Source organism: Polypterus senegalus, chromosome 11 (genome assembly GCF_016835505.1).
Source record: "Polypterus senegalus isolate Bchr_013 chromosome 11, ASM1683550v1, whole genome shotgun sequence".
Lineage (NCBI taxonomy): Eukaryota > Metazoa > Chordata > Cladistia > Polypteriformes > Polypteridae > Polypterus > Polypterus senegalus.
This window is the reverse complement of record NC_053164.1, coordinates 23,880,940-23,907,520: the sequence shown is the minus strand read 5'-3', so window position 1 is coordinate 23,907,520 and position 26,581 is coordinate 23,880,940. Positions and strand designations below refer to the sequence as shown.

The following is a 26,581-nucleotide window of genomic DNA, read 5'->3' as shown; positions in this document are numbered from 1 at the left end:
TAAATATTTAATATCAGGAGAAATGTGTCTCAGTTATGCCGCCTCAGAGCACTCCAAAGTGATGTTCTGTTATTAGGTCACATTACAGAGAAGAATAAACACTTAACAGATGCTTTTTAAGTGTTATGAAGACTCAAATAAGCCTTTGTTAAGATCTTGTTACATAAGAGTAAATGAGTAACGAATGCATTTCTGCAGTTTTAGCTTAGCTTAGGTCTTCCCACACTTCTTGACGCATCAGGCAGTAAATGCTCTCCAAAGTACTCGATCAGCTACATCCAACGGTTGACAATTTTTAGGTTCCTGAAAAAAGTTGATCTCCAAGTGGTAAGTGGCCTGCCTGGTATTTGTGTCCTCTTTGGTGGTGTTCAGCATATGGCGAACTTTGAAATGCATCCAGTCAGAAGACGTAGTATGTGTCCGGTGAAGCGCACCCTGTGTTGTGTAATGATATCTTCCAGTGACCTCAGGCCCTTCAGCACCTCATTTGTCATTTGTAACGTTCACTCTATATAAGATACCAAGTATTCATCTGAGGTACTTCTGCTGAAAAGCATTGAGCTTAAGAGCAATCAGTTTCACATTCTACAAGTTTGGCTGCCGTATGTGGCAGTTGGGATGACAATCATGGCGTGCGGTTGAATTTGTAATGCAGATGAAGATGACCAGACGTGGTGGAAATGTCGGACATTTCATGTCCGTTTCCATGTCCCCATCATTTGATATGAAACTGTCAAGATATGTGAATTTGTCAATCTCGTCTATTACATGGTGCCAGATGGTAATTTGATTTACGATTATCCTCCATGACCTTAGACTTGTCTGAGCTGATAATTAATCCAACTCTTCTGCTTCACGTTCGAGGTTTGTGGTCATAGCTTGTAGTGCAGGTTTACTTACGGCCAATAAACTATGTCATCAGCGAAATTAAGATCTGTGAGTCGGGAGTCCTTTGTCCATTGGATGCCATGTTGTGTGTCTGTCATTGTCCTCCTCATAATGAAATCCATGACAAGTTTGCAGTATCTAAATTAAAGTATTGCCAGTGGGTTTTGGCTGAATCTCACCTCTGTCTTTCAGGTGTCAGAGTTTACTCTGCTGGCATAAAAATACGGCTATACCTGTTGGAGACAATCCTGGCCATAAAGTATAAACTGGCGCAGATTGTGTTAGCCTCACTTCCCAGCATACACCATCACAAGATTACATTATTAATCATGTTACACAGTTACGTGATGTCCAAATGAATAGCACATGTTAAGCCTTGAGAATTTGAAAGAGATCAACCTTTTATATTGATGAGTCGGCCTTTCAACAGTGAAGCTCTCATCCAGTACTGGTTCCAGGGATAACAGAAAAGAAGATTGGTCATGTTACCTGCTCAAAGTCACACAGTGGGTAAGAGGTGGGAATTGAACCTACACATTTAGTGTTTCAGATCCCACCTTTTAGCCAACGTGCCACATTGTATGCCTCCTGATATGTGCAGATGAATCTGTTGACATGCCTGGTCCACCACTAACCAGATGTTCAAGTTTTTGGAATTTTAACCTCTTTAATTGACTTAATTTACTAAAATGTATCCTGCCAAAAAAGTGGGCATGGTTAGCGCTGATCTGAAGACATGGGCCAAGTCACAATTAAGAACATAAGAACAACTGTGACAAGAATAGTGACAAAACTGAGGTTCTCCTCTTTGGTACAAAATCAACTTTATCCAAAACTGATCATTTTTCCTTTGTTTATTGATAATTCCTCTGTTCCCCACAGGTTAAGAGTCTGGGTGTCATCTTTCACAGTACTTTATCCTTTCAGTCCCACATCAATAACATCTCCCAGTCTGCATATTTCCTCCTGCGTAACATTAATCGTATTCGACCCTCCCTCACTCCCCACACCACTCCTATTCTTGTTCATAGCCTTGTCACTTCTCGTCTGGATTTTTGCAATTCCCTTTTTTTTGGTCTTTCTCACAAATATCTTTATAAGCTTCAACTGGTCCAGAATTCAGCTGCCCACATCATTACTAGAACCCCCTCTATTCACCATATCACTCCCGTCTTGCAGCAGCTTCACTGGCTTGCAGTCAAGTTCTGCATTGACTTCAAAATTCTCCTGTTATCATTCGAGGCTATGTACAATCCTCCTCCATGTTTTAAGTCTCTTTTGCACATTCCCTCAACTGTCCCCTTTGTCCGTCTTACCACCATGCGGAGCAAAGCTCCCCATCTCTGGAACTCCAATACCATCCGAGCTTAGAAATATTGATTCATTGTCACTTTTCAAATCTAAACTTAAAACTCATCTGTTTAAGACTGATTTTTCTCTTTGATTACAATTGTTCTGTCTGATTTTAAATTTTGTATTTTTAGTTTTACTTATAATGTGTGTTTTATCTATTGTTCAGTGCCTTTGAGTGCTTAGATAGGCGTCTATAAATAAATAAAATGTATTTTTATTATTATTGTTAAGAACTTGCCATTCAGCCCGAGAAGCGCATCCATCCCATTCTCCTAAAAGAAAAATAAGTTAAGATTCACCTAGATTTTCTAAAACATTGATTTTTTCTCACTTTTTTTTTGTGTGTTTTCATGACGTAGGAGACATGTATAGAGTTGGGGATCCATAGAGTGCAGTTCATGGCAACAAAGTCAATAACAGGCAAATAATAACAATAGACAACCGAGAGTTCAATCATAGTTGCTCAGAGCTTTTATAGAGAAGTTAATGACAGGGAGGAAATGAAATAGTGGAAGTGATGGGAATCCAGGAGGCCGGAGATGACATCAGGAACAGAGGGATGGAACTGAAGTTATCGAGTGGAGACCATGGGGTGGGACAGACGTTTAAATTCTTTGGAAATTGGAGTGGTTTTTGAGGTAACGTCTTTCTATTCCGGTGTTTTCCTGTGGGCGTAAAGGAGAGAAGGGCATTCATACCACGTTCCAGATCCCTGTTTCTTGTGGTTTCACTCTCAACCGAACCCTTTGACTGTCCCCTATTCGCGCGTGTGTGACACCATGAACAAATCTCATGTTACTAGCCCTGCTTAATCCACATGACTAGTCATCTAGTTGTAGGCTTCCAAACATGGATTTTTATTAAAAATATTATTAAACAAACCACTTTAGGCAAATGTTCTTGTGAACAAAAATCGAACACACTCAGTGTGATAAGATGTATGTGGTAATTTGTGATTTTAAATATATAATTGTGAATCCTGGAGTATAGAGGTGCACGTGTGTACATGGATGTGCTGCTCTGAGGTGGGTTAGGGTGACTGGCTGATCGCACATTCACATGTAAATGTGAGTGGGTCAGTCAAGTGATTCATTCACACCTCAGAAAAGGTGGAGGACTGCACCTGCAGCCAGTCGGGGTTAGAAAGGGAAGCCTGCACAGCAGAGGAGGTTGGGAGTATGTGCTGATTACAGCACGTTGCCACATCCACCACACGACAGACCACCCGGATTGAGACCCGAGTGCAACTGCGCAAAAAATGACACCTCAGCAATCCTGCCACCAACCACCCGGGTTTGTCCTGCAAGTTGGAGGACCTGCTTGCAGTGCTGGGTACAGGTTGACATCATACACAGGACAAAGCAATTGCAGGTTAAGGGCATGCTCAAGGGCCCATCAGAATAGAGTCATTTCTGGTGTTTACAGGATTTGAACCGGCAACCTTCCAATTGCTAGCCTCAGAGCCAAGACAATTGGATGAGAAGAATAAAAAAGAACAGGATAGCTGGAGAGGTGAACTGTTAGGAGTAAACCAGACAGCCACAGCAACTTCAGCACGTGAGAGAGGAGAGACAGAATGACTGGACCCCACAAGTGAAGCGAAGTGAATGGCACTCCATGGGGTGTCCCCGTTGATCAGTGTAGGAGCATAAGTGGTGAATGAACCTTCCAGGTGTCCCCAGGTAGCGTCACGGTGGCATACAGTGTGGGTTGACAGTGGTCTGTCTGTGCATGTCCTGGAGGATGCCAGTCAAGGCAGTCAGGATAGAAGTTGGGAGATGTGGTCATAGCTGTCGTTGTTCAGGGCAGTTGGAAGACCCGCTGTGGTGAGTTGGGGAGAATTGTGGTAAAGGATGAGCCAAGCTGGAAGAGGAGGAACAATATGTTTTTGCCTGAAATTGAGTAACTGTTATTATCCTCCAAGTTACCCTGGATTTTATGGATTATTTATTGATACACAGCACCATTTGGACACTTTGTACGTTATTTTAAATAAAAGCACTAATTCATTTTGCACCAACCCCTTGCTTTACTGTGTGTGTCCTCATTTACCTGGCTCATCCTCACGGTACGTTATCAGTTTTTCCAGGCTCAAGAGGCACCCGGAAGTGACCAGGCAGTGTAGAGCTGCCCCAGATCATCACATTTAGATATGATTAAGCATTTGAATTGCAAACCTGTCTAATGTCATTACATTTATATTTATAGTACGTTGGGATTATTTAGTGGTAGTCTGTGCAACTGTGCACCTGAATTGACCTTGTGTTTGTTGAAGCAACTCGGATATGCAAAAGTACGAGGCCTATTCTTTTCCTTTCACTCGCTTTTCTTTAACTTTTAATCTTAGTGTACTTCACAATATGGATATCACATGAAGTGCAATGTTAGCCAGTGATTAAGTTGTTATCGAGTTGGATGTCTAAATGTTTAAATGTGTGGTCGCATTTGAGTATGTCCCTTTCTCGTTCATTTTGTCCATCGTTAGTCTCCATAGATGCGTTTGTTATGAAAACGCAAGATTAAAAGTATTTTTCAGCGATCACTACTAACATGGGATAAGCAACACATAAAAAAGCTTGGGCAGAGTATTCCTCCAGATTTACTGTTTAATAGTAAATGCCATTTATGCCTCACCAGAATATACTGCATATGCACCACAATATTTAATCAAACATTTGTCTAAAGGCATCCATCTTGAAATGTCACTATAGTATTACTATTATGATGCCTTGACAAATGTTAATTTTGCTAGCCATCAAGATACTGATTCACTTGTGTTTTCGGTTGCACCCCAAATGTTTGCAGTGCACACACTGGAAGAATTAGAGCCTAGTTTCTTGAAAGAACCCCTGCAGGCATTAATATGTATGGATCTGTATTTCTGTGTATTTTATGTTTTATTGTAATTTTTGAATTTGTATTTTTCATACTTTGATGTATTTTTTTAACCCTGACATGACTGTTGTTGGCTCCTCCCTCCACCTTTACCTGGAGACCACCTTGAAACGCAGAAATGAGTTTGCATGCTGTCAGACTGACTGTTTGGGGCTCCAGGTTCTGATGTCTCACCTTCCCACTTCAGTATGGGTTTCTGGTCGGACTATTTGGAAAAATGCAGGGTCCCTGTTGATTTGTTATGTGATCTAAAAACAAGAAAAGCAATTAAGGATAAATGACATTTTTCACGGAAATAAAGAGCAAAATAAATGTATTGAATATGTATCACTTCGCACAAAATGCATTTTGAGCAAAGAAAAAAAAAAAAGGTGTTTTAGATGGCTGGGTCCCATGCCCGGCCAGGACGCCCCTTTGACATATGTTCCGGGGTAGCAACCATGGGCTGCTCAATACCTCCCCATGGACGCTTAGTGGCAGCCTCCCTAACTGACGGTAGTGCCTCAGCTTCCTGCAGGGCTCCATGGGAGATGGAGTTCTCCACAGCCCTGTTGGGATCTGGGGTGGCTGCCAGGGGGTGCTGCATGGGTCCCTGTGCCCAGCTGGATGAATCTTCAGCCCCACCTGGGAGTGCAACCGGAAACAGGTGATCAAGCACCTGGAGCACTTCCGGGTGGGCTATAAAAGGGGCCAGCAACCACCACACAGTGACCAGAGTCAGGTGGAGGAGGATTAGGTTGCCTGGGAGGAGTGGTGGTACAGGAGAAGAAGTGTGTGGTGTACTTGGTGCTTTTAGGACTGTGTTGTGCCTGTGGGGATTACAGGGAAGACGTGCCCCACAGGTGAAGAAAATAAAAAGTTTATTTATTTTATGCGTGTGCCTCCAGTGTGAATCTGTGTCAGGCCGGGCGCATATTAGCACTTTGTTACACTAGGTTATGTTTTTTATTTTAAGCAACTGACCAAGGTGTCTGCTCAGGGTTACATCACAACTCACACAACTGAGGTACTTTACTGTTTGAATTGGCTGAGATGTGGTTCCGAGCTCATCGAGCGTTCATGCGGTATTTCTGACTCGACACCTCTGATTTACCGTCTGGCCGAGAACATGTGACCACAGCAACAGATCCAGCCAGTGGATCATTGGGAGTTGTTGTTTGGAGAATTTGTAGGCCTTGTTTTCTTTTATTTTCTGGTTGTGGATTTTTGCATTTGTTACTGGATTTTGTATTCAGGGCGACACAGTGGCATATTGGGTAGCACTGCTGCCTCGCAGTAAGGAGACCTGGGTTCGCTTCCCGGGTCCACCAGTTTGTTCTCCCCGTTTCCTCCGGGTGCTCTGGCTTCCTCCCACAGTCCAGAGACATGCATGTCCTAAAATTGTCCCTAGCGTGTGCTTGGTGTGTGTGTGTGTGTGCCCTGCCTGGGGTTTGTACCTGCCTTGCACCCTTTTCTGGCTGGGATTGGCTCCAGCAGACCCCCATGACCCTGTATTAAGATATAGCGGGTTGGTTAACGACTGACTGACTGATTTTGTATTCGTATTGTTTACCTTGGATTGCCTGTGTAGGAAAATCCTTTTTGCTCTTTTGAGCATTTTGGTTCAAATTTTTTTCTGTTTTTTGCTATCAATATTTTCCTTTATAAAGATTGTTTTTATGGTTTTTCTGTGTTGTCATGCATTTCTGTATTTTCTGGGACTTTTGTAGTATTTTTGAACTTTCTAACTCAGCTGCCCATATTTGAGGCCTACTATGCTGGAAGCCAGCCGGCAGATTTCTGGGACAAACTGGCCTGAAGTAAACCTCTTCTAGGCTGGCCTGGAAGATCATTTTGGAGGCCTCAGGCCCATTTTTGCTACATTTTTATCTCCATTTCCCAACAAGCATAGCCTTATCAGCCATGGATTTTAGCGAGTTGTCCCCACATGTGTATTCCTGTTCCAAGAATCACATCTGGCCCCACAAGTCTGTCTCTCTTCTGATTTGATAAAGGATACACATTGAGTCAGAGAATTAAACATTAGACAATAATGATGATCAGAATGCATTACCATTGCTGCTGGAGGCACACTGATTTCACATTGCACTATTATTTCTATATTTTCAAAGTCAGAGTCCGAATAGTTTAAATGACCTACTTGGGGGGACAAAGTGAGTAAGAGATGCAGACTTAACAAACAACATTGTGCTTTAAAATTCAGTGACAAAACCAATTGACTGCGATATCTACTCAAAACCATGCCAAGGTGTTTCCATATTTCTGTATTTAGTGATCAGGCAAGTGAAGTGAGCAGCTCTGAGGCCATGGATTAAATGTGCAATAAAGCAGTATACAGTTCAGCAATATAGACACTAGGGGGCTCTCCTTGCACACAGTACAGTAGTCTTCATATGTCCGCAGCTCCAATCCTCACAGCTTTAGTAACTCACTCAGGCACACATAGTGAGCAAGTCATTTTGTGCATTACAGTCCAATGACATGACTATCTGACTACAGTTTATATTTTGTCTTTACATAGTGAATCCAGAATCAAAAGTATGTGGACACCCCATCGAATTATTGAGTTCAGATATGTCAGCCATTTCCATTGCTTACAAAATCAAACACATAGCCAAGCAACCTCCATTGGCAGTAAAATGAGTCACATTGAAGAGCTCAGTGACTTTAAATGTGGCACTGTCATAGGATGCCACCTTTAATGAAAACTAATTTTTCACAGCCTTCCTGTACTGTGACTCATCTCCATTGTTAAATCAGCCTATGATAGACATGTCATCTGAAAATGTCTGTACAGTAGATGGCAAGCGCGGGTATTGTAATAGAAGTCTGTTGTGTAGAGGGTACACAGGAAGGGGTCCGGACAGTTCCATGAGGTGCACCAGTGTTATATAGGTACATCACCATTTCTGACACACAGTCCATCAGCCTCCCAAACTGCTGACTGCTGCTCAGGTAATCTATGATCCAAGAGTCTGTGGGGACATCAAGATTCAAAGCCTTGTGCTTTTTCCCCAGTCAATGAGGCAGAATGGTGTTTATAGCACTGGAAAAGTCAAAGAATATACAGTTTAAATATGGACTGCTCTAATGATTAATAATTGTACATTTGCAGTCATAATGCTGTAGACCTTCATTGGCTGGTAGAGCAGCCTTTAAACACTGCCAACTCCATTTGAGGAGTCCTATGGGGCTCTCTTCATGGCTTTGAAATGACTGTCTTCTGCGCTGTCAGATCGGGGAAAGGCATTAGGTGCCAGCGTCGGAGTGGGCAGCCACCCTCACCTAGCATATGTTTTAGATGGATAAAACTTTATTTGTCCCCAGGGGGAATTTGACTTTTTTTACAGAAGCTCTTTAAATAAATAAATATATAATTAGGTAAATAAGTAAGTAAATAAATAAATATGTGCCTTTAGTACCATCCAGCCATCCCTGCATAGAGATATGCAGGCGGATAAGCCTATGGTGTCCTGGATAATGGACTATCTGTCGGCTGGACTGCAATTTGTGAGATGCAAGAACTGTGTGAGCAACACTGGAGAACCACAAGGACAGCCCTGTCTCCTTTTCTCTTCACTCAGTACACCTACAACTACAAATATAGCACCAGGTCATGTCACTTGCAGAAATTCACAGGTGATTCTGGGGTGTATTGACAAGAAGGGTAAGACAGAGGAGATGAGTCGGGGGAGAACAGTGTTTGTTCATGTAGGAAGAATTTTCTGCAACTTAACATCAGTAACACAAAGGAACTGTATATTGACCACTATCACTATACTAGGAGTGGATGTAGAGCTGGTCCCTTCATACAAGTACTTGGAGGTCCACGCTAATGAGAGGTGGGACTGGTCTTGGAACACAGAGGACCTGAAGAAGAAGGGGAAGAACAGGCTCTTCTTCTTTATGAGACCATGTTCTTTTAATGTGGGCAGTGACATCCTTCAGATGTTCTATAACTCTCTGATTATCTACACTATGATGTGCTAGGCTGGTAACATCACTTCAAGAGAAGCCCACCAAATTAAGAAAGCTAATTAAAAGGGCAGGATCAGTTAAGAAACCTACTAGAGGTCATAGCAAAGGAGAGGATTAAAACAAAACTGAGTGCCATAATGAACAACGCTGCACATCCTCTCTCTGAAACACTTACACTGAGGACTTTCAGCCAACAAACTATTTAGCAGAATTGTGTCAAGGAACATGGGTGTGTATGTATGTATGCATGTATGTACTGTATGTATATTGTGGTCCCCGTCCGGGGCTGGAGCCCGGCCGGGACGCCCAGGAGGACGTGAGGAGGGCTTGTGCCTCCTCCAGACCGCGAGGGGCCATCCGTCCTGGTTCTGTTGGGAGCCACGGGTTGAGGGCACGGAAGCCCTACCCTGTAGGGGCCCGTGGTCACCGCCAGGCGGCGCCCCGATGCCGGTTTATCCCGTGTGGTCCTCGGCCGGGGCTGGAGCCCGGCCGGGACGCCTTAGAGGACCAGAGGAGGGCGTGTGCCTCCTCCAGACTGAGTGGGGGCGTCCATCCTGGTTATGCAGGGGGCCTCGGGTAGGGGGCTTTGAAGCCCAGCCCTGTAGGGACCCGTGGCCACCGCCAGGCGGCGCCCCAGTGCCTAATTGTCCCGGGAGCCCGGCACTTCCGCCACACCAGGAAGTACCGGGGGGAAGACGACCGGGGAGACACGGACGGCTTCCGGGTGCGCAGCCGGCACTTCCGCCACACAGGGGTGTGGCCACCGTTAAGTGCTGGGAAGCAGCTGGAGCCCATCCGGCTCCCCATAAAAGGGGCCGCCTCCCTCCAGTCAGCGGTGGAAGTCGGGAGGCAGTGTTGACGGAGCTGGAGAGAGGACAGGAGGCGGCTAGGAAGCAAGACACAGACTGTGGGCCCTGGACTTTGGGGGATTCAGTGCCAGGGGCACTGGGGTTGTGTGAGTGCATGTGACTTTTATATTTATGTAAATAGTGTGAATAAACAGTGTGTTGGGTGCAAAAATGTTGTCCGTCTGTCTGTGCCGGGGCCAGCGTTCACAATATGTATTTATCTATTTAAGTATTTATTTATTTAATGTGCTTCTGTAAAAGGCAAATGTCCCGCTTGGAATGCAAAAAGATCTATCTATCTATCTATCTATCTATCTATCTATCTATCTATCTATCTATCTATCTATCTATCTATCTATCTATCTATCTATCTATGTTTCTGATCATGATTAAATGTCATTTGCCTCTCAGGTTCAATAGCATGGCAGACATGTCTACCTCTACAGATTTCAAATAGGCCAGATCCTCCCAAGCTCCATTAGACTGGATATGAAGTGTTTGTAAGCTGTCATCTTTGGTTCTCACCACAGATGTTCTTTGAAGTTTAAGTCTGGGCTTTGGATGCGCCATATAAGTACAGCCAGAGACACTGCAAATTGTGGTGAGGTGTATCCTGTTTGCTTTAATTCTCCTTGAGATGTGTCTAGAACTTGAAAGGAGACCATCAGTGGCAAATTCAATTGATTGGACATCATTTAGAAAGGTACACGTGGACTTATTGTATATGTATAGTGCCCTCCATAATGCCTGGGACAAGGACATATTTTTCCTTGATTTACCCCTCATCTCTGCAGTTTAAAATTACAAATCAAACAATTCAGACACCCTGCCTGATCATGGAGGTCTACAGAGAGGTCCTTGGACTTCATGGCTTTGTTTTTGTCCTAATATGCAGTGTGAATTGTGGGACCTCATATACACAGGTGTGTGAGCCTTTCTGAATGAGATCCTATCAGTTCAGTTAGTGGACTCCAAGCGAGTTCTAGAAACCTCTCAAGGCAAACACGATGCACCTGATCGCAATTTGGAGAGCCACTGCAAAGGGTCTGAATACTTACATGAAGGAGAGATTTCAATTTGTGATTTTTTAATGAATTTGCTAATATTTTTAAAAAAAACATATTTTCACTTTGTCATTAAAATGCCAAATGTATCAATTTTAACACAGTTAAAGTGTGCAGGAAGTGAATAAGTCTGAATAATTTGTGAATTTCCTGTATGTGTGAATGTGCTTCAGGTTTCCAGGAAGTCGGTGGTAGAGGGAAGGTCAGTGGAGATAGTTTAAAAGTTTGAAGCATCTTGACAGTGGACTACTAATACAGGAATACAGAACAATTTAGACCCTTTGAATCCATGACACAACTAATACGTGGGAATGATCACAGTGCACAGGAAAGGTAGAGGTTTACAGTTGTAATGGTTGGCACACATGGGCTGGCGTTCCAGCCAGGATGAAACAGGGACTCTTACGTGGCCGGAGGTGAATATAGTGGAAGGACTGGGGGAAACAACAACATCGAAGTTGTGAAAGACGCTATATAGGCACCTGACCCGATACAGACTTACAACGAAGACAAATTTTTCTTCACCTGTGGGGCACATCTTTCCAATGTCCCACAGGCACAGCACAGTCCCATAAAGCACACAAAAGTGTGGCTGCACTTCCAGGTATGGCTGCACTGCTGCCCAGACAGGCTGAGGATGACGTGCAGCTCCCCCTGGCGGTGGCCATGGAGCCCAACAGGAATGAGCTCCAGTATAACTCAATTGTCGCCCTGATGCAACCCAGGGAGGCTGCCAACAAGTGTTCTGGGGGACGTAGTGTCAAATGGGTCTTGGCCGTCCGCCACAGAGTATTTTCATCCACTAGGAGGCGGAATTCCTGGACTTTGATACACTGCAGGTTATCCACAGAGCACACTGGGAATTGGAGCCCTAGAATGCAGCCATGTTGGGTTTTTTGGGTGCCACCAGGAGACTCTGCAGAGATGTACAATGTCCACTTCCATCTGACCCATAAGTACTTCCAATGTGCAATTCCCTGGCACCAGAAGTACTCTCGGGTCTCAGATAAAAGGAGACACTTTGCTTCATGCAGACAAGTTGGAGTCAGGAGTGGAGGACGGACAAGCTTGTCAAGGAGGAGTGGAGAAGAGGAGAGAGAAGACGACTTTATCATGTTGTGTGTTTAACAAGAAGTCTGCATTGAAAGGTACTTTTAATAATCAACTTTTTATTTAAACTGAGAGTTGTGTCTGTTTGCTGCAACGCCCCCTACAGGTCACACTATTGAATTCCAATTGCCTCTCCAGACCAGTACTGACTACCGTCCTTTCAAATGGCTTCCTAAACATCCCCTAATGATTTCTCTTTTTTTGGAAGAGCCCCACTAAAACCACTTTGCAAAACTTTCCGGTGACAGAAGCAGACAACTGTGCTGTGTGTAGCTTTCTGTGTAATATTAAAGTGCCCTAATTGTACTTTTAATGTCGTCAAGGTTTTAAGAAATGACAGCCCCGTTAGTCTTTTATATTCTAGGAAGGAGCTGATTAGGCCAGTAAATGAATGGCTGCTAGGAGTCGAATGGCTTCCCACTGAGACCTCTATGAGTCACCCTATGACCTGTATGCGGAAAAGGCTCTTTGGATAAGGCAGGCATTGTGCTTAATGGTGATGTAAAAAAACAAAAATTGAACCAGACAAAATAATTTTGGTGGGCAGTGAGATGACAGGTTTTATTTCCTCCTAGCATCCTGCGTGCTGGGAAGTACTTGTGCTGACCCTGTGGTTTCCTGTTTAGTCTTCCAACTCTTTTTGTTTTTTTGGCCGCTCCCCAGTACACGTATCTTTCAAACTTCTGGTCGTCTGTTCAGTTCGATTTTAAAGATTGAATAGAAGTTTCTCTTGTGAGCCACTAGGAGGAGCACTGGAGCCAAAGGCTTTGGCATGAATACTACAAAGAGGTTGAAATAAAGTCCTTTATTAAACAAATACCTCATTACAATGCTCATTTAATGGCCAGTTCTCCTTTCAGAAGTAAAAAATTATTCTTTACTTTTTCCTTTCTTTTCTTTCCCTTTACTCCTCCACTTCTCCCAGGTGAGCTTTGCCTGACTTCTCTCCCGACTCCCTGGGCTAAGTGTAGGTCATTCAGTTAACACCTGACTTTGGAGTACCTCTGGTGCTCAGTCAGTTGCCTCTGGGACACACCTCTGGGCCGGGCAGGACCACACCGGTTCTTGTGCAGTCAATATCCGACAGCCAAGGGGCAGCCCCCCACAAACCCTGGCAGAGCAGCCATATGGGACCACAAATCCTAACACTGGGGTTCACCAGACGAGATGCTGCCATCTAGTGTACAGGGGAATGCTCTGCTCATAGCAATGTCCTGTCCTTCAAGCCTTCCAGGCCCTTACACTCCTTCGTTTCCCTTGTTTCATTATTTGTCATTTTTATAAAGTTTAATGTAGACCACGGAGTCTCTTGCTCCTTCCTGTATGCCTCCTTGTGGCTGCTGCTTCTCCTCCCAACCAATTTCACTATTAGTGGTCGATCTTCACCCCCTCTAAAAAGTTTTCACATTTTATTGTTATATGGCACACAGGTCACAGGTGATCTCCATTGGACCACTGATGAAACTTCTAAAACCAATTGGCTACCCCAGTGATGACCAGGGGCCTCATGTATAACGCCGTGCGTAGAACTCGCACTATAACATGGCGTAAGCACAAAAGCCGAATTGTACTTACGCACAGAAAAATCCAGATGCAGGAATCTGTGCGTACTCCAACTTCGACGTTCTTCTGCTACATAAATCCCGATCAGCATGAAAACTAACGCTCGTGCACGCGCTTTATGTAATGCCCCAACTCCTCCCAGAATTACGCCTCTTTGAATATGCAAATCAATATAAATCGCCCTTAAGCTCAGCCTTCTGTGAAAAGACAATGGGAAAAGCACGGGGGAAAATATAAGAATTTCAGCGAATACCAAGTGGAGGCAAAGGAAAAACATACTATTTGTTCAAATAAACTGTGGTATAATCAACAATAGGAAGTTGATCGAGTGGCATAGCGTGTTGGAGAAACTTGAAAGCTCACGTTCACAAAATCACACAGTGCCGGAAATAAAAAAGAAGTTACATATCAAAGTCGCCGTGAAAAGCCGAGTTGTAGACCACTGTCTGAGTGTCATATGAAAGATTATTAGGGTACCACAGGGGGGAAAAAGCACGAAATGTCAACTTCAATCTCGACATTTCCACTTTAATCACGTAGTTTATTTTGTCATTAAAGTAGAACATCATAAACTTCATCTTAAAATCGTTTAATTAACCAGTTTCTCAAATCACATCGTAATTAAAGTAGCACGTTAAATGCTTTGTTTTGTATTTGATCTTCTACTCATATGTGCTCTATGTGTGTGAATCACTACTTGCTTCTTAAACCGGCTCTCTTCCTCCAACTGGACACAGAGTCCATTATATTCATGATATTACAGCTCTCTGAATAACTAAAATACTGAGATGTATACGTGATATCATTTTCATGATGATAGGAGTTAAAGCACATTATTAAACATGTGTTTCACAGCGCAGTGATTGTGTGCGACCTACGATGAAATAATTTATTGCACCAGTACTCAGGGGCAGCTCTAGGCTTGTGGTGGCACTGGGCAGAGGAAGAATCGGTGGCTCCTTCGCCCGCCAATGTCCGTTTGCGGATACTGCAAAGCCGCCTTGTGCTCATGACACAAGCATTTAACTTTTGTCGAAATGTGTCGCTGCGTTTTTAGCTGTGTCGTTATTTTCTCTTTCTGTTTTATATTCAGTATATATTGGCGTGGCTGCCCCTGCAATCCTTGCTTTTCTTTCTCCAAGTAACCGATCGCCACACAATCAGCTCTGTAATAGAAGTTAAGCCATCTGTAAGCTTAGCGCCGATTCTTCAAAACATTTAAGGAACACTGAAATATCTTCGTAGTACATGTTTAATTATTCTATCCTTAACGACAGTCCCAGTGAAGAATATAGATTATTTAAATGAAGTTAAAGTTTTATGTGTATAATTTAATAAACATATTTTGCTGCATTTCATCTTAAAAATGATATCGTCATCATATGTAAATACGTGCTTTATAAAGTGGCTCAGGTTGCGCGATATTATAACTATAGTGCAAGTTTACATTGGGGTGATTGTACTTATAAGTACAGACAATTCTACAAGGAGCAATTGATTAAGTGCGTTTAAAGTTCTTGGGATGAAACTGTTTCTGAACCGCGAGGTCCGTACAGGAAAGGCTTTGAAACATTTTGCTGTGGCTGAGGCAGCGTGTCCTTGAAGCTGTATACTGATAATTCTCTTTTCGATCAGCTGCTGCTGTGATTTATACTTAGATACAGTGATATAAATACTCCGAGTGGTGCAGTGAGAGTAATATGGAAAAAGATGATCCGCTGTGGCAACTCCTAACGGGAGCAGCTGAAAGAAGAAGAAGGTGCAGTGAGAGTAACAACGCTAAAGCAGTTATGGTATTTGGAATACTATGTCTATTCCCTGGACCATTATATTGTTAATTGTCATAAGTTAATTACAATCAGATGCATTACACTAATAAACAATATGCGGTTAGTTTCTGTGTATTTATAAAGCCGTGTCAGAAAAATAATGAGTAATCACACAGGAACAGTAGCACTGCTTTGACGCTGGGTGCCGCCAGTCTGCAAAACCGAGCAGAGAACTTGCGTACGACAAGGCATGAGGTACCGTGGAAAAGTGCGTGGCTTTACGCCAAGTGTAGGTTTTATACATTGCGATTTGAACGTGGAAAAGTTCTTACGCAACATTTCTGTGCATACGCACCGTTTATACACGAGGCCCCAGGTGAGTTGTAGGTCTGTATTATTAAAAAAATAAAAAAATGTGTCACCCAGGGTTGTTTCTGGGCATCATATTGTGCTGTACATGGTGGAAACAGTGCAGATGCTGCCGAAGTGCACAACATAAACATTTCTTTGTGTTCCTTTCTGATCCAGACAAATTTTTCTAAACAAAATATAGATTGGGGCTGCAGTAATATGCCCTGGCCACTAGAGGGACTTCCATAGATCGTCTATCCTGATGTCTTGTGTTTTATGTGCACGTGCAGAAGATGAAAAAGGATGAAACGGCAGAGTCATTGGCTGAATTTACTGGAACTGTTAACCGTTCGTACAGTGCCAGCTCTGTCAGGCAGCATACATGGGCGGGCACAAAAAGGGGCAAACAAGACAGTGCTGGAAGGTCGGCACTCAGTCAATAAGTTATACATGTCAATTGATTTTCATTTGTTTAAACTAATTTGTTCTGGCGGCACAATCAGCAACTACGCTTGGCAGATCTGACATACTCCACGACTAGAAGTTGCGGAATGTGACATCATCTTAAGCAAATAAATCTAAACGTAAATACAATGGAGGTCTCCACTAGTTGGCTGAGGTCTCCAGGACTCTGACTGGGTCTGACTTGTCTGACTGTTTTTTTAATTACTAGCTGATGGACAGATGGTGTTTTGTTTTTCATTTATGTTAATTAGTGTCTACTTTATTTTTGATGTATTTTAACAAATCTGTATCCTTATATGTGATAGTTCTGTATTTAGTGAGTGGTATCATCTATTCTTGCATTTTGCACCTGCACTTGGTGATGCTCGCTGTGCAGGAACAAAGTCATTTGCACTGCTGTGTTGTACTTCTGAGGTGTCCATGAGAGACTGGCCATCTAACTCTGTGAAGAAGATTACTTGTATTCTGCTCTTGTGCTGTGTTTACCCCATGTTGACACCCATTGTACGTCCCACCCACCAGAAAGGGGGTCTTTCTCTGCATTGCTCTTCCCGAAATGTGTTCCGTTTGCTTTCATTACAAATGTTTTTTTGGAGTTTTTTCTTGAGTGTCAAAGCTGAGGGGTTGTCAAAAAAGGGGCCTGTTAAAACCGATTGAGATATCCATTGTGTGAATTTGGGCTGTTAAAAAAACACAGTGTTGGTATTGTTGTATTAAAAAATTGTAAAAGTTTCCAAGGGGGTGAAAACTCTTTATAGCCAAAGCAGAAAGGCCACTTCCTGCCAGAGATTATTAAGAGTGGAGCTCAGAGCTGACATGTCTGATGGCCATGTGAGACTTTTGAGTCTTGGCAGCAGAAGAGGTTGCAATTAATTGGCTGGGCCGCAATCATCTAATGAATTTTATTTGTTAGCAAATCTCCTTTTTACTTAGTCATTTTATCATTTTTATCACCCCAATGACTATTCAGGGAAGGGATATATAGGTGGTGCATTACGACAAGTGCTTAGGGGTCCACATCACTTAGAGGGTGGACTGCTTTTGTAACAAAGACAAACCACATAGGAACGTGTAGCGCATGGTTCTTTATCTTTAGGAGACTGCGTCCCTCTGATATGAGAAGAGACGTCCTTTGCATGTTCTACAACTCTGTGATGGTGAGAGCGATTTGGTGTGCTGGGCTGATAACATCACTTTAAGAGAGGTCGACCGAATCAACAAGCCTTCTAAAAAAGCAGGCTCAGTTATGGGATGCACTGTGGACGCCCTGGAGGTTGCAGCAAAGGAGGGAATGAAAAAAAAATCTGAGTGTCATTATGAACAACACTGCACATCCTCTCAACAACACGGTGGACATCCTCACAACAACACGGTGGACTTACAGACAATGAATTACTCAGCAGAAGTGTGTTAAGAAACAAAACTGGGATCTATCATATAGCGCCTTTCACATCTATCTATCTATCTATCTATCTATCTATCTATCTATCTATCTATCTATCTATCTATCTATCTATCTATCTATCTATCTATCTATCTATCTATTGTGAAAAGCATGCCCCCGAACACAGACAGACAGACACCAGAATGTCCAAAATGCACACTTTTATTAAGCAAACAATACCAAAATGCCAACAGCCTCTCTTCACAATGACTTCCACTCCCCTCCTCACAAGCTTCGTCTCCTTCCTCCCAACTCTGGCTCCCCTTCTGGAGGGAGGTGACCCCTTTCATACTGTCCTGGATGGGCTCCAGGTGCTCCATTTGACTTCACTTACTGGTGTGGCGGAAGTGTCAATTGAGCACCCGGAAGCACTACGGGTGTCCCTGGAATTTCTTCTGGCATCACTTTCTGGTGTGGCGGAAGTGCTGCCCTCCAACCACGTCCGGGCGCCCCCTGGCGGTGATTCTGTCTTCGCATAGGGTTGGGCTACACCGCTCCATGACTCACATGCATTCAAGGGAGGCCACCCACCTGCGCTCCAGGCAAAATATTGTCCCATTTCCAGTCCCCTGCTTCTTCTGGTGTCCCGGTGGGGCAACGTCCCTGGGCGTCTATGATACTATCTATCTTTTTATTATATAGTGCCTTTCACATCTATCTATCTATCTATCTATCTATCTATCTATCTATCTATCTATCTATCTATCTATCTATCTATCTATCTATTATACAGTGCCTTCAGTGGGGTGAACAAAAAGATTGCATAAAAATGTGAGGCAACTAAAGCATTTTTTTAACACAATCCCTTCATTTCAGGGGCTCAAAAGTAATTAGACAAATTAAATAACTGGAAAAAAAATGTTAATTTCTAATACTTGGTTAAAAACCCTTTGGTAATGACAGCCTGAAGTCTTGGACTCATGGACATCACCAGATGCTGGGTTTCCTCCTTTTTAATGCTCTGCCAAGCCTTTACTGCAGCGGCTTTCTGAAGTTTAGTCTTCAACAAGTGAAATGCACGCTCAGTTGGGTTAAGATCAGGAGACTGACTTGGCCATTCAAGAATTTTCCACTTCTTTGCTTTAATAAACTCCAGGGTTGCTTTGGCTGTCATGTTTTGGGTCATTGTCCATCTGTATCATGAAACGCCGCCCAATCAATTTGACTGCATTTAGCTGGATTTGAGCAGACATTATGTCTCTGAACACCTCAGAATTCATTCAGCTGCTTCTGTCCTGTGTCACATCATCAGTAAACACTAGTGTCCCAGTGCCACTGGCAGCCATGCACGCCCAAGCCATCACACTGCCTCCCTCCACCATGTTTTACAGATGATGTGCTATGCTTTGGATAATGAGCTGTTCCACACCTTCTCCATACTTTTTTCTTGCCATCATTCTGGTAGAGGTTGATCTCAGTTTCATCTGTCTAAAGAATGTTTTTCCAGAACTCTGCTGGTTTTTTAGATGTTCTTTAGCAAAGTCCAATCTAGCCTTTCTATTCTTGAGGCTTATGAGTGGCTGGCACCTTGCAGTGCACCCTCTGTATTTACTGTCATGCAGTCTTCTCTTAATGGTAGACTTGGATATCGATACGCCTGCCCCCTGGAGAGTGTTGTTCACTTGGTTGGCTGTTCTGAAGGGGTTTCTCTTCACCATGGAAATGATTCTGCGATCATCCACCACTGTTGTCTTCCGTGGACGTCCAGGTCTGTTTGCGTTGCTGAGTTCACCAGTGCTTGCTTTCTTTCTCAGGATGTACCAAACTGTAGATTTTGCCACTCGTAATATTGTAGCAATTTCTCAGATGGGTTTATTCTGTTTTCGCAGCTTAATGATGGCTTCTTTCACCTGCATGGAGAGCTCCTTTGACCGCATGCTGTCTGTTCACAGCCGTATCTCCCACATGTAAGCAACCACACCTCAAATCAACTCCAGGCCTTTTATCTGCTTAATTGATAAGACATAACGTCGGACTTGAACACACCTGCCCATGAAATAGCCTTTGAGTCAATTGTTCAATTACTTTTGAGCCCCTGGAATGAAGGGATTGTGTTAAAAAAATGCTTTAGTTGCCTCACATTTTTATGTAATCTTTTTGTTCAACCCACTGAATTAAAGCTGAAAGTCCGCACTTCAACTGCATCTAAGTTGTTTCATTTAAAATTCATTGTGGTGACGTACAGAACCAAAATTAGAAAAAAGTTGTCTCTGTCCAAATATATATGGACCTAATTCTATCTATCTATCTATCTATCTATCTATCTATCTATCTATCTATCTATCTATCTATCTAATTGTCATTTGATTTTGGCATTATTTTTTATGATCCAAGAGGTGGCCTCTAGGTGGCACTGTAAGACCTCCTACTTTATAAGTAATATTAACTTTAAGAGCTTCAAACTATTTTCTTTATTATATTTTATGCTAAAACACATTTTGTCTTTTATTATTGCATTTCATATTTATGTCATGTGTGCATTTTAGTTAATTTGACAACTTGTACATTAGTCTACTGTAAAGGGTGCTCTTGTATGTTAAATGATTTGACTATTCTCTATAGCAAAAGTCCTGAGCATTTAAATAAGAATTTCACATGTAACGTGTTAAATGGAAGAACTCATGAAACAGGGGCAGGCTGACATACCCTATAAGTGAACCGTCCCCCAGGGTGAAACATATCCGTAGACAGAGATACCTGATTGTAACAAATTGAAATGTTTTCTCTTTCTGTGTTTTCTTTTGAATTCCCTCAGTCACTGACTCATTGAATTTAATGGCCTCTCAAGTGTCGGGTCACAGCGTGAGGTCCAGGAAAAAGGAGAGCAATGAAAGCGGCCTAGCAGTTGGCCTCTGATACGGCCCCCTGTCCCCACATTTGAAATCTGAAATTCACAGCTTGTGGAGCACAAATGGACTTTCGCAATGTTCGTAGCCATGGCCTACACTGAGGAACTGCTTAGAAATTGATATTTTTTAATCGTTTGCCCTTATCATTGCCCAGTGCACCAATGACACTTTATTAAAAAGTATCGTCCTTATGATTTTCCTTTTACTGTTACTATTATTTTGGAGACCATATTTATTAATGAACTAGTGAAACACACTCATCTGCAGACCTAAAATAAAGGTAGCTCAAACAGAATGAGCCAAACTTTTCCATTTTGGTAACACATTTTTTATTTTCACCATTAAAAAATACCTCTCCCATGCTCCAACAGCGACCACATCACTAATTGCACGTTCCTGAGTCGTGCTGTTCAGACATGGATTGGTCTGAGGATGTGTGGTCATACGTTTTGAGTGTTTCAAGATCTTCTGGATTGAACCCTCATGTCTTTCTGCTACTCAGTTGCTATGTGCTTCAGTGGCCTATCTTCATATTATTTCTCATTCATTGTCTTCTATGTGCCATCTGCAACTGGCTTGACACTCAGGAGTGTTGCTGCTTTTCTTCTTTTTCATCTTCTTCTCCTCCCCCTCCTCCTCCTCCTCTTTTTTCTTCTTGCCCTTCCCCTCCTCCTCCTTCTTCATATTCTTCTTCTCCTCTTCCTCCTCCTTCTAATTCTTCTTCTTCTTCCTACCATTATGATAGTTAGCACTTTATTTTGCAATACCTTTTCCATAAAAACATAACCACAGGTCACTTTGCTATCCTTCATGCATGTTTAATAAAGGATGATGATCATTAAATCAATTCATTCTAAAATTATATTGTGTTTTTAAAAGCACTTTGTTTTAGAAGGTAATAGGATGATCTTCTCGATTGTCAGCATGTACTTCTCCATCTTTGTGGTTTTCACATTTTGCATCTTGCACTTGATGCTCAGCAAAAGTCACTGCTCTTCTTCTTCCTGCCATTACGATGGTTATCATTTGTTTTGCAATAAGTTTGCCATAAAAACACGAGCACACGTCTCTTTGTGCACATTTAATAAAGTTTGGTATTCGATGATCAGTAAATACAATGAATTCAAAAACAGAGTGACGATTTTCTTTTCTGGATTAATTTTATCTTATTGTCATTCTTGCATTTTGTATCCTGTGCTTGACACTCAGCAGATGTTGCTTTTCTTCTTTTTTTCTATTATATGTTTTGAATCATGTCATCGACCTCTGCGATTTATTTTATACTTTATTAATCCAGAACGAAATTACTTGGTTTTTCGCATACCCCAGGTTCAGCCATTGTATAACACCCCTGGAGCAACTGCAGGTTAAGGGCCTTGCTCAAGGGCCCAGCAGAGTAGAATCTCTTTTTGGCAGTGACGGGGGTTCAAACCAGCAACCTTCGGGATACTAGTGCAGATCCTTAGCCTCATAGCCACCACTCCACCGATTTGTTGGTCTTTCAGCAGATGTTGCTGCTCTTCAACTTCTTTCTCTTATTATTAAATCACAAAATGTACACATTAGATGCTATTGTTTTTGTGCTAAACTTGGATTATTTGAGAGCACACTTGCTGACCTTTATTCTATCATGCTGTTTTGAGGACGACATTTGAACTGTCACTCTGATGAAGTCACGAAAGAGAACACCATGTTGCATTATAAAAAACATTGCCAGGGAAACGTCAATTACAAAGCCTCTAAAGTAGCAGATTACATTGAGAAAACAAAATGATGCTGCAGCAAGATGTAAACACAATATGCACTTTTAGAATATGCTAGATATAGCAAATGTGACCACATATTCAGGATCTTGTCATGTGAAGTTCCATATATTGACTGTCAGGAATGCAATTAGAAAAAACATTAATAGTTTCTGAAACAGAGATGATAGCGGTTGGATAAGCACGAAAAATAAAAAGTCCTTTCACACCTCCCCATCCATACCTTCTTCTTTTTCTTTTTCCTCTTGCCAGGTGAACTCTCATCCACTCTCCACCCAGCACTAAGTTCTCTGGACCAATGGCCCCTGGCCTTTTTTCCTTGATTCCTTGAATGATTTCTGAGGTCCTCTGAAGAACATCTGAGACTGACATAGCCATATAAACATGCTGGGGTCATCTGCCCAAAGCTCCTTCTGGTGGTCCCAGGTATCCCTGCCACACTGTTGGCCCATTTTTAAGAAAAGGACCAGAGAACCTTGCTGTCAGTGGAATTTACTGTGTGTAATGTTTTATTGTGCAATCCCCACTGACCTTCCATTACATTTGTAAAGCTTGAGTAATTCAAGGGACTCACCTGCTTGACATCCCTTCCATGGCAGGTCCCGATTGGCCTCCTGTGTCCTAGCACGTGCAGATACAGGCCATGACCCCGTTACAGTACCTTTACAAGAGATAGCTGATGTGGACACTAGAGGGCCCAGCACACAGTTATTCTCCTCTCTCTGTCTCTTGGTCTCTTTCTCCTCCGCTCCTCCCAGCAAGTTTTGTTCACCTTCCACCCGACTCTGGCTCCCCTGTTTGAGGCCGGCAAGTCCATTTATATTATCCCACCTGGCAATGCTTCTGCTCTTCCACCCACATGGTCTGTAAGCTCTTCCGGATTTGGAGGAAACCCCATGCCATACAGCTCCTCTATCTTTACAGCAGCCCCTGATGGCACCCACGGTACCCAGCAGGGCTGAGATAAAGAACTTTAAGTCCCATGGTGCCCTGTGGGAATCCGAGGCACTACTGCAATCTAAGGGAGCTGTGATCTCGTGTTTGGAGGGTGGAAGTGCCCTAAAGAAGCTGCCTTCTCCCATTTTTTCACCTCTTGGACGTCCCGGCTGGGTACTGAATAACACATGGAAGGCATTACATAATAGGCAGACTAGTTAATATAATATAATTCCCAAAAAATTGTTCAATTGTATTCCTGTAGTTGTAACCCAGACAGGTTATTTGGCTCACTTGTGGTCACACAGTGAAGTGGTGGTAGGAATTAAAGGGTCAGCTATTTACCTTAAGTGGACTCCTATGCCTGTGTCTGGCCAGCTTACTAGTTTTAATACAGAAAATGTCGTCAGAGAGGACATGCAGGGGAAAACTTGCACTGGTAGTGGGCTGCAAACCGATAAGACAAGAAGTCGCCTCCAGGGGCAGTACACCCTGTAAACATAAAGGGCAAAGCACAGGGGATTAAGGGACAGGAAAGAGCGGGTGGGGTCTTAGGAAGAAGATAGCGGGCAGGAAATGTCTGATAGGGTGAGATGACAGGCAGCTGGCAGAACGCAAAATGTCCTCTGACTAAAAAAGCACAACGCAAGGTCCTGCGTCTGCATGAGGGGGACCATATTACCCTTTTATTTATTTAATACTCAAACAACATGTTTATAACAACAAGAGGGGTATAAAACAAGCCATCAGACAAACATTGCGATAAAAGCCACATGCAATGCATTAAGAACAGTCCAATTAAAAATACAATCAGTGTAACATTTCAAAGCTGGTCTGGATATAATACAGAGGATTCAGAACGTTTTCTGACCCCTTTACATACTTTTTTAATGTTGCAGCCTTGTGCCAAAATCATTTACATTCATTTTTCCACACATCAAGCAACAATCAACACTCAAAAGTGAAAACAAGATTTTAGAAATATTTTGTATTAATTAATAAAGAAACTGAAATATCCCATAGTGGGTTGGATAATGGGTGGATGGATGAAATATCCCATTGACGCCAGCTGTTCCAAGCTTTTACTCAGTTGAAGCCCCTTTGCATGTGAATCTAAGCTGGAGTCTCCTTGGGTTTGACGTTTGCTTACCTGGATTTGGGGATCTTCTGCCGTTCTTCTCTGCTGATCCTCTCAGACTCTGTCAGGGTGGATGGAGATGGTCAGTGGACTGTCATTTTTCAGACCAGTGATTCTTCACCTTTTTTGAGTCATGGACCCCTTTAAGAATCTGATGAAAGCTATGAACCTCCCACCCCAGGAATATTCACATAAACATAACTTTGCATGCAATGATTATCTTCTTCTTTTTCTTCATCTTTCGGCTGCTCTCATTAATTAACTCAAAAGAGGTTAATTTGCAGCAAAAACAGGTCACTAATTAAGAAAAGGGTTAGAATGAAAACCTACAGCCACTGCGGCCCTCCAGGACTGGAGTTGGGAACCCCTGGTTTAACACTTATATATCTTGTTTCATTCTTTAATTTTGGTCTTACAGTCATGCTTGAGGCACGGTAAACAAGTTGAACACATTAGACACGTTAAACTTCTGTTCTATTTGCTATCACATCTAACAATCCGTGCTAGCACTAAGACTATTTCCTCACTGGGTCAATTAACATTGTTCTACAGATTTAGCTAAGAAAGTTCCATCTCATGTTAACTTTCAGGGAGTAAAGGCTATAACATATTCTAGGCAGCTGTAGAAAACTAAAAACTAATAATAAAGCACTATATCAATTTAATATTAAACATGCATTTTCTAAGATTGGCTCTTACAATTGTTATGTGCACAGCTGGCTCACACACACCCCTGGATGGTGGGCTGGTCATTACACTATTTATTCTGCATAAAGGGAAGCCAGGAAGTGCAGTACACCTTGTGCTTAGCATGCAGGTTATTCACATCATTAAACCGAGTAGTGATTGCCAATTTATTTGTTGATCTGCCAGTTACTAATATTAAGCATAAGCTGACCAGTATTGATCTAAAGTGGTGACAAAAGTCAAAAACTGGCCTCAGTCTGGTTGCCACTTGGACTACTGGGAGCCGAGTTGTTGCATGTGAACAGATTGATGGACAGACAGAAATTGACAGAAGTCATTTATCACATTATATACATAGGGGCCTAATGAAAATTAATAAATTGAGCATGTTTTTAAACTTCAATCCAGTAAGAAATAAAAAAAAAAGAACATTCCTCATTGGGGTGCTGCTGCCTTGCAGTAAGGAGACCTGGGTTCACGTCCTGGGTCCCGAGTTTGCATGTTCTCCCTGTGTCTATGTGGGTTTCCTTTGGGTACCTTGGTTTCCTCCCACAGTCCAAAAACACGCAGGTTAGGTGGTGCGAGCAGGAGGCAGCTAAAAGGCCTGAGTAATAATAATTCCACGCCAGACTAGCGGGCGGCAGGGTGTGCTGACTGTCTCTCTCTCTCTCTCAGTTCCTTGCAGACTTTTCTTGGGAAATCCTGCCTGCTTTCTGGCACCTCTGATGATGTCACTTCCGTTTCCGGCACCTCTGATGATGTCAGTTCTGTTTCTGATGATGACGTCACTTAAGATTCTGGTGCCGATGATGGTATCACTTCCAGTTCTGGTGCCGATGGCGTCACTTCCTGTACTCCCTAATAAAGACGTCATCTTTACTACCATACCCTATGATGGACTGGCACCCCGTCCAGGGTTTGTGCCCGTCTTGTGCCCTATACTAGCTGTGATAGGCCCCAGCAGACCACTGCAACCCTGTTCAGAACAATGACTGACAGATTGAATCACTGACTTTCCTCATTGGGAGATCTTCTGCGAGGCAGTGGGATGTGTATTAAAAAATAAGTACCTCCAGTTGGTAAAATGTCATTTGAGAGGCTGCAATTTGTCTGAAGCTGACTAAAGGGCCCTTGCTTTTCCTGTGGTCTTCTTCACAGTTTCTTTCACATATTCACAGGAGTGTGTGAGGTATTGGAGCTTCCCACTCGTCATTTGGTGGTCCCTTGGTGTCAGCCCAAGGTTTGTTGTGCTTGCAGAGATACTCAGATCACAAAGATGAAAGGATGCTTGTGTTGTTGTTCCTTTTTTTACATCCAACAAGCAAGTTGGCATCAGTTAGTGGGAGTCTGTGATATATCAAGATAATGGTGTAATGGTTTGAAATAAACTTCACTAGGGGCAGAGTGGAAAATCCAACAGCTCTGACAAGATGGCTTATAAAAACATTTGCTTCATTGTGTTTAGCTGAACTTTCTAGGG

The 26,581-nt window shown here is 42.7% G+C and overlaps 1 protein-coding gene across 1 annotated transcript in view; it reads left to right on the top strand.

Annotated features, from left to right (window-relative positions):
* LOC120538740 (latent-transforming growth factor beta-binding protein 1-like) overlaps positions 1–26,581 on the top strand; it is a 616,227-nt gene that overhangs the window by 209,030 nt on the left and 380,616 nt on the right. The window lies entirely within an intron of this gene.